The following is a 10,179-nucleotide window of genomic DNA, read 5'->3' as shown; positions in this document are numbered from 1 at the left end:
TCATTAGGAGGTCCACTAAAGGTGATATAGCACTGGACTGCCCAATGGCAATTTTATTTTCCTCTATGACTAATAAGTTGAATAAAGTTGCAATGGCATTCTCTTTTGCTTCAGGATTACCTCCTCTAAGTACGTTTATGAGGGGTTCAATGGCTCCTGCAACAGCAATCTTAGTCTCACTGTTTTCATTTATGGATAAGTTCAGCAAAGTAGTCACAACATTTTTTGTTTCTTTTTCTAAAACCTTAGCTTTTTCAACCAAGAATCAACCGAGCTTGACAGAGAGATAATTTGCTATTAGTCAACACAACTAGTAGAAGTCTAGGTGCTCCTTTGCAATTTTTAAGTTGAAAGCCCAAATGGAGGAAGAGTAATATAGTGATCATCCTTAATAGTAGTTTTGCCCAAATCCATCCTTCCACAAAAACTTTGCATTGTATTTTGAATCCAATGCATTTTGAAAACTTTCAAGAATACCTCCATTTCCTTATTAAATACTTTGAGATATCAGCCCTTCAATGATTATTTATGCAATAAATCCATCTTTTATACATTAATATATGAGAATAAACTTCTTTGAATGTTCTATATCAGCTTTTATCATTGCATTACCAAATAAGAACTCTTTTCTGATTCCTATTCTTTTAATTTTTACTTCCTTGACCATTTTAATGGTATCATTCTTTATGAATTCAATGAAAAAGATTCCTCAAAGTATTGCAATAGTCTCTATTGGAATTATTTGACTCTTCATGTCCAAAATCTAACTTGGAATACTCTACCCCCCTACACGCTTTTCACTCATCAATTTGAATGCTTGGAGAACAGGTTGATCTTCAATGAACTTGACCATTTGATCCAGTTTCATTACTGGAAGGAGATGTTTTGAAAGTGTGTTGTTTCCCCAAGTCTCAAACCAAGGGAGTCCAACACACTTAGAAAGCATATGCACTACAGTAGATTGTGTAAAAAAAAATTCAATCTTTCCCTCACCTATGTCAACCACAGGGAGACTCTTCATCTTATACTTCAAAAGCAAGAGAAGCATTGTTAAAAATGAGTTAGATGGCTGTATAGGTAGGAATGGAACCCAACGGAAGGATCCTGATATGTCTTTGACCTTTGTCTCCCCATAAAATTTTAAGGATGTCAACATTTCAAAGAAGTGACCTCCCTTTGTAGCATTAGCTTTAGGATTTGAGTTTATTCCAAACACTTGAGACTGTTGAAGCAACCACACAGAGATTCCTACAAACTTAACAATCCTAATCTACTTGTCAATCCAAGTTGCATCATCTAGCACATTTATATCCCTTATTGGTGCACTCAATATCTTGTTCTTGGCAAGCAATTCAAGCACTTCAACAAGATTGGCATCTGAATTGATCTCTACCACTAGAGATCTTCCAAATTTGTAGAGCCCTTAGTAACCAAATGTCTTTCTAGATTGTACATACTGCTCCATGAAGCTCTAAAATAAGAAATATTTGTATATCCTTTATCTGAGAACATCATCAATAAAACATGATATCTTTGTTGGGCTAGGAGCTATCACATACCTGACATGACAACACTTAAACCAACCCACCTGAAAAATAAATGAGAGATCAAGAGAAAGGGAAACCTGACAAGGATGGCCTACCTATAACAACTTAGACCTAGACACAAGATTGACTAAACTGACCAATATTGACAAAAAATAAATTTAAAAAATGAGTGACTTAAAGTCAGGCAACAACTATATAAATGTGTGTGTGTGTGTGTGTGTGTGAGAAAATGTGAATGATAATCTTTAAACTATCATTGGATTGAACTATAAAATGACATGTTTATGGTGACCATCCATACAAATTGTCTCTTATGCTTTAGGTTAACTTAACCTTTGGATAGCAATAAAGAAACTTGTCACACATGGAAGACAAGTTCTTAAGCATTTTTTAGGATGACTTCTTTTTAGATATGAAAGCCACCATAATCAAATGATGTGTTATGAGATGCATACAAATATAATGGGTTTCTCTTATAAATCTACCAATGTTTCAAATGTGAGTTGAATATTTAATTAGAGCTCATGTTTAGAGTTTTAATTATGTAATTTGAGTTGCCTTTCCAAATTTCTTATTATTATTTAATTAAATGAAATATTAATTACATTTAATGCAGAGGAAAAGATAACATCATTAATGTTAAATTATATCAAAAAATTACATATTTTTAATCATTTAGATTTTTTTATGTGTCTAATAATAGTTCATACTATAAGTAGGAGCCTAATATTAATTATGATGATCATGACCACACTTCTTTTTCAGGCTAATACTATAGAGACTTCTACTGATGATAGGGCTTGAGCTCATGCTAAAATAACTTGACTAGACACAAATAACACTTAACCTTCTACTTAGGAATATTTTATGATATTTTAAGGATATTTTTTTACATATGGTTAATATTTTTCAACAATACATTCCCTATGACATCTATTGTTTTCTCATAGTGTTAATCATGACACAAAATGAAATACTTGTTAGAGCAAGGCTACCTTTGCACCAAAAGATCGATCTGTCAATGCCTTATACAACCACTCAACTTATAGTACACAAAAGGTGGTTAAGCCCTTTTCAAAAATCCTAAGGGGAGCATTGAAAATTTTTCTTACAATCTCCCACTCAGCATTACCTAAGGATTCAAACTTGTGACTAAGCTCTGATACCACTTGTTAGAGTGGGATTTTTGTTGCACCAATAGAGTGATCTGTCAATGCCCAATAAAACCAATCAGCTTATAGTATATAGGAGGTGGTTAAGTCCTTATCACAAGCCCTAAGGGGAGTGTTGAACAAATTTATAACAATACCATCTCTTTGACAACTCATATAGCTAATATTCATAATATATTCTAGCATTATTAGGAAAAAGAAAGAAAAAAAATTTATGTCATTACAAGGTGTACTAACATTTTTGTTAGGATGATATTGGGACTGTTATAATAGTTTATATTATATGCTTTAGCATATAGAAAATTTCATTAATGTCAATGCATTTTTTTTCCTAATTATACATTGATAGTTTATTCTATGGAGATATTGGATTGATATGTTTTCTATATTTAGAATTAGATGGTGCACAAATGTAGATGATTTTCTAGATGTTTATGAATTATCACTACTCTATCATAGATAATAATATGATGATTTTAGAGAAATATAGAGTGGTGATCATAAACTGGTTTTTCTAGTTATTTGATGATGATAGTGTTTTAGATTTTTATTTGGTATGGATGTGTTGCAAAAATATTTTATATTGCTTACCTGGTGGAGTATTAAAGACTTGTACGTGTATCCTCATCTATCATGGTTTGTGATTTATATAGATGTTCAAATTATTTTTCTTTGATCAGAGAGATTTTTATTTGACATTCATGATGAAAAGTACAAAGTTGTGCATTTATAATGAGGAAAAGATATTTGTACTTTTGATGTGGTATTGCATGATTTTTTTATTATGTTTATTAATTGTATTTTATTATTGGTATGGGATTATATCAAGCTAAGATTTCTAGAAGCATGTTGATGAATTTTTGGTCAACCTAGTTATTTATCATGTCACATTAGATCTTGAGCATTATGAATCAAGCATGGTGTGTTAAATATTATTTCTTTGCATTCCAGATATGTATAAACTACCATATCTTTGATAGAATTAATTATTGTAATTCATTTTCATAATTACTTAAGTTATGGTTAATGATGAAATCATTTATGGAAATAGTAGTGAGGAATTATACAATGAGTGTATGAGTTATGAAGGTGTGTGAGCACGTTATATCAAATATCAACAAAAGAAGTGTGAGTGGAATCTATCAAGCATATAATTTAGGTACTACAATGGAGTTATATTGACATATTTGAGATGTTATAAGTCAGTTCATAATTCAGTGGTTTGTTGTCTTTAGTGTATTGTTATCCATACCATAATTGTTTCCTATGTTGTAGTCTCAAGTGTTGTTTCCTTTTTATATCTTTGAGTTGTGTGGTCTAAACAATGAGATTTAATACATGTCCATTCTTATTGAACTTTTAACATGGTAATTATGTTAGTATATTAACTAGTAGATTTGATAATAAAAATCTTGTATTACATGTTATGGTAAGATTATTTTATCTTCCTTAATCTCTATCTTTAATATCAAGGTTATAATGGTGATAAATGGTTTAATGGCTCACATTTTATCATATAGTTGATTCACCCCCATCCTATTATCTGTGAGTGCTACCTTGTGCTTTCTAGAAATTAGAATAAACATTTGCTCCTCTTTTTAAATCTTATCTACTTGAGGAGTTTTCTAGTGACATCCTTTAAGAAGGAAAATATAAAATTTAACCAACTATGCACTATGGAAAGGAAGGATGTGTTGGTGTTTGAAACTACTAAACAACAAAATGTTCAATACCAAAGTGATGGTACTCACACAATCTAAGGATCAACTATTTCCTATTGACAATTACATGTGCAAATAACTTGGGCCCAACTTTAACAAAACAAAGGATGGTTTTCTACTCTTTAGGTTCTACTAAACCAAGGTGATTATACCTAAGGGATAATTCACTAGGATATTGTTGTATACAAGTTAATTTAGTTTCATTCTGATTCTCATCTTCTATCCCTTTCACATATGCAATTTATCCATTTATTGACATTCTTTGATTCATATACATCCCTCTTAAGTAGAGTTGGTCATAGTTCACCTTGAGTTTACAATTATTCCTAGAAAATAGTAGCTACTTAAGACCCAGAAACAGAACATAAATGAGTGATGACTAGCATTATTACCTTGACAAAAAGAAATGAAAATGATTTTGAAATTAAAATTGATTTGTCATGTAGGGGTAGAATCTAATCCCAATTATCTCTGATTTGTGTAACTAGTGCCTTATCCATGGGGGCAAAGAATCAATTATTGGCAGGATATCTTGTTTAAGATAACTTGTAAAAGAAACTATCAACTATAATCACCAATTTCTATTCTTATAAAATATCCTTCTCATAAACTCATGAATTCGATTGATTTACTAAAGCATTTACATAATCCATTGAATTATAAGCAAATCTAAACCAATATACAACCAATCCAGACTGCATTCAACCAATTGAACCTTATTCAAATGATATCAAAATTAACAAATTCATGAAATAGAGACAGAAAATGGTGATACAAATCTAGTGTAAATACCCTTTTGCATTATCCTTTTATATGAATAATATAATAATCAATAGAAGATCATTGAGAAACCTAGAATATCTTGTTGATTCTATCATTTCCTTATACTATCAGAGGGTACATAATTGAAAATAAACTCAGAACAATAACTACATATGAATGGACCGACTGTATTTTCTTGGAGACCAAAAAATATACAAGTCTTGGACCCTCACATTGCCTTGAAAACTCATTTATATAGGCATGAGTTGCAACAAGCAAAGGGAAAATATGATTGATATGTGCCCTTCAAAATAGAAGACAAATACAATCTACAAAAAACAAAACAAAGTGTAATAGAATGCTTAACACATCAATATATTCTTTGGTAGGCCACATTACTATTACATTGTTACAAAATATAGGCTCTTCTAATTTGCCACCACTATTCTAAATCTTTAGAGTATGCAACTACTAGGCTAACCAATGATGATTCATTTTGTGGCACTTGTAAATCAATTTTTACCCTTGGATTTTCACTATTTTCATCTTGGACAAATACAACTACTTTACCATCAATTGTTCTTCTATCATGTCCACATCTTGGGTTTTTGTACCTATAGCTAGAACTAACTAGTGACCTTCACCTTCCTCACCTTTCAGATCTGGTGCTATTGTGTCAATAATTTGCACCTCATTACCCTATACCTCATCCTCATCTATTTCAAATCCTTCAAATTGCTCACCAGAAGCAATATCTTCCATCCATGTGTCAAACAGTGCATCATCTAGCCAGTTGAATTGCAAAATATCACTTTGCCTTTTAAGCACATACTCAACCTCATTATCAATAGTAACAAAATCTTGCTTCAAAGAATCAAAGAATAACAGGACCTTTACCAACTCTTCGGTTGAAGTGGCCCACCAAGCATGCCCTTTTTCATTTATGATTTTATTCATCCTCAAATAGAATAAATCATCTAACTATTTAGTCCATTCATCTTTTCTTTTCAATGTATTCTTTTTGTCTATAGCATGAGGAAATAAATTAAAATTTTGGCTCTTGTACTTACTCAAATAGCCAACTATTATTCTTTGCAGATGCACCCTCCTATCATCAAAATCTGGAAGATGAGTAAAAATATCATAGGTCCTTTCAATTTGATCATGGGATGACCTTATGATAGATTAACACAAGAATGTCACTTCTTTCCTTCTCCTTCTCTTCCCCCATTATTCATAATAGGCTTTAAAACCTCATCATTTTCTTTTAATTCTTCCCAAATGTTTGCCACCCTTGCTAATTGATCATAAAACAATGGCCACTCAATTTTGTCTACCAAGTACATGAGATCTTTTCTTAATTTCTCTTCATAATATACATTTAACTCTACATGCAGTGCCCATATTTTTTTTTTTCTTCTTCAAAATCCTCAGCTATGTAGTATTATGGCCTTTAGGGTGTGTTTGGTATTTCTATAAGGGGAGTGGATTTGAAAGGTTCCACTGGAGAACAACGGTATGTTTTTCTTGGCCTTGTAGCACGAGGGTATGTTGATCTTGCTATGATGGTGTAGCTATTGATCCTCTCCTCAATGACCAACTGACCACTATAGCATGGTCTTCACTGAAAGAAGTGCTCTTAAAGTCTTTCCTATTCTAGTCCTATATATCAAGTTTATTTGAAATAGAATTAAATACCAAGGCATCAGCAATATCCCAATTAGGTAACAAAAGAATTTTTGATGCCTTCACCATTTGTCTTCCCTCCTTAGGGCTTATACTCTGAAGTTCCTTAATCATCTCTTCTCTTATTTCATTTTCTAGGGAAACTTCATCCATTTTTGGGTGCTCTGCTCTATATTTATTGCACCTTTCAAAATTTCTCATATTTTCCCTTCATAAAAATTGGTGGAAAGCCTTAGATTTAACAAAACTGTCATCAGAACAAAAATTGATGACTTGGCTATTCTAACATAGGGTCTAATTCCCTACCTCTATAATTAGCTATTGTTAAATCTAAACTTGGCACAAGAGGCTCTTGAGGGTTTCCCTCATCCAATTCTACTTGGGTAATGAATATGCCTCCTTGTGACCCTATTTGCTCAATCTGTTCTCCAGTGAGCTATTCTTCTTCTATCCTCAGAGGGGATTGAGTAGGTGAATACTCCTCTACATGAGGGCTCTATTCCTTTATTATCTTTTACCTCTTAGGAGAAGGCTTATTAGGTCTTTCCTCGAGTATTGCATTGGTAGAACCCATTATTTTATTGCCTTTATCCACAGTGGCCCTTCTAATCTAAATTATGGTTTATCCTAGCCTCTTTTGAACAACTAGATGGCCAACTCCTACATTAGGAGTGAAAGCTAACCTTCTCATGACCTCTCTGGCTCTATCTAGGCAAGAATCAATTAAAAAATATTTCTTTTCATTCATTGCTTCCATTATCTTAGGGAAAGCATTCATGATTTTATTGATTTTATCTGCTTCTATAACAGTATTATCTAGAGGACTATAATCTTTATCAAAATAGTGAATAAATTCCAAAACTCTCTATTTCTCCTTTTTGGTTTCCTACTCTTGTAATGAGAACTCATTTCTTATGATGTCCTCTGGATAGTATGTCTCATGCTTTATCTATCTAGATTTAACCCTAAGCCTGAAGGTAAAATTCTAAAACCCCTTAGTATCATAGTATCACAAAAATAGGGATGGGAAACAACCATGTTATATTGATCAAAATATTTATACAATAAGAGCTAACCCCCTTTGGTAATTACAAACTACTGTGCTTTAGTAAAAGTAGGGAAAATTGATCCCTATGCCCCTTTCAACAAGTAAGTCTCCTCCAAGCCTCCTAACTACCATAAAACCTTAGCCATTCCTACCTTTAAAGGAACTTGATAAAGCAAAACATGAGGACTCCCTTTGAAACCATAAATTCTGAACATAGTAGAAATAGAGTAAGGGATGATATCTCCCCAATTGTGTGAAACATTCAAATCTCTAGGGTTATCCATAGGCCTAATGAGATTCATTAGTGCCTTAGGGATTTTGGGATTATCACTTAATATGAGGTATCTTAGTTTAGAATGCAATGGTTGTTCATAACCTTCTTCATTTTTTTATAACAATACTACAACAATAGTGTGAAATGAAGCAAAAGAAAATGTATGCACTGGCTTGTCATAATTTTGGGCTCTAAAAATAGGGGCATCTTCAATAGCTTGCTTAATCTTGTGGAATGCAGTACTAGGTTCACCATCCCACTTTATCTCAAACTCTTTCTTTAGCATCCTTGATATAGGTCTACTAATTTTTGAAAAATTAGTCACAAATCTCCTACGAAAGTTAATTTTTCCAAAAAATGATTGAATTCCCTTAACACTCTTAGGTTTCTAAATCTTGTCTATTGCTTCTACCCTTTCAGGGTTAATCCTCACTCCATATTTACCAACAAGATGCCCTAACAACTTTGATCAAGTGACACCAAAATGACACTTTCTAGGATTTAAAGAAATACCATATTTAAGGGTTATGATAAATACCTTCTCTAGATGCATGTAGTGATCATTCTCATCTTTAGAGTAAGTAGTTAGATCATCCTAATACACTGCTAAAAACTTATCAATAATGCCACATCCACTGGACATTGAAAAGTAGCCCCAGCATTAGTAAGCCCAAAAGGCATCCTGATGTACACATAAGTACCCCATGGAGTAGTGAAAGTAGTTTTGAATTGTTTTGATTCCTTGATAACCACTTGATTGTAACCTAAAAATCCATCCATCATAGACATGAGCTCTAAGCTAGTGACCTTTTGCAACATGGCCTCCATGTTTGGTAAACCATAATTATCTTCTAATGAAGATATATTTAAATTCCTAAAATCAACACATAACATTATATCTCCATTTTTCTTCCTAATAGGGACTAAGTTGGACATGTTAGAATTCATTAGAATAATAGAGAGGGGGTGGGTGAATCAGTTATTCAAGGTCCAATATGTCCAATTCAAACTTTGATGGAGACACGACCCAGCACAGAATGGAAACAATAGGAAAGGGGAAAATTTTATTTACTATGAAAATATACTATTACATGCAATACAGAGAAAATGGACTTCTACATATGCCCTATAGGCTTACAATAGCACAAATTTGGAGATAAATTCTTCTCCCAGTATCTTCTCTCAAACTCCACTCTGAACTGCCTTTCACAATGCCAAAAATGTCCTTAAATAGACCTCAAAGGGTTAAGGATTAGGAATACATTCTAGAAAGTTCTAGTTAGCATCCACCGACCAAATAGAAGGCTCTAAAATCCATGTTAGAAGTCAGCACAAAACTAGAAGAATCTAGAAACGGTAACCAAACTTCCAGGAGGCATAACTTTTGAATCATAGCTCTGATTGACGAACCATTGACATTTTCAAAAAGCTCTCAAAGCGCTCTATAGCTCTATGGACCAGCTTCACTTGTCCCTCATTTTTTGGCCCTATTTGAGGTCATTTAATGCCCTTAACTTGACTTTTAAGCATTCTTAGGAGGTCTCCAAAAATTGAAAAATTGTAATAACTTTCAAACCATGGAGACTTTTAACCTGATTCTTTTTCCAGAATGCTCTAAATTACAATTACAATCATCTAAACAATTTACACCTTCTAGTTCACCAAAATGATTGTTCAATTACATACTCCTATATTTTAGGCATTTTCACATATCCTAAGGTGCTCAAATACTCTAACCTAGAACACTAATAGTGGAAAAATGAGAGTTGGAACCTTTATTTGACCCAAATGGGTATCTAGAAATGAAAACACGTGAAATAGAAACTAAGTCTAAGTACATTTTTTTTTTTGGGTGATACGGGATTACCCTTATACCTCTGGATGCTCTTGCATCAAACTTTTAGAAAATCTATAGTAGGCCCATACATGCTATTATTCACCCAAGCCTTTATCTTTATCCTAGCAAGTT

General features: G+C 32.8%; 1 pseudogene; it reads right to left on the bottom strand.

Moving 5' to 3' along the window:
• Positions 1 to 778: 778 nt before the first annotated feature.
• LOC149545287 (SNF1-related protein kinase regulatory subunit gamma-1 pseudogene) lies at positions 779 to 1,566 on the bottom strand (annotated as a pseudogene).
• Positions 1,567 to 10,179: the final 8,613 nt, after the last annotated feature.

This window comes from Cupressus sempervirens, chromosome 7 (genome assembly GCF_028749045.1).
Source record: "Cupressus sempervirens isolate cs-2001-9-10 chromosome 7, ASM2874904v1, whole genome shotgun sequence".
Taxonomy (NCBI): Eukaryota; Viridiplantae; Streptophyta; class Pinopsida; order Cupressales; family Cupressaceae; genus Cupressus; species Cupressus sempervirens.
The sequence above is the reverse complement of the archived record's forward strand: the minus strand, read 5'-3'. Positions and strand labels throughout refer to the sequence as shown.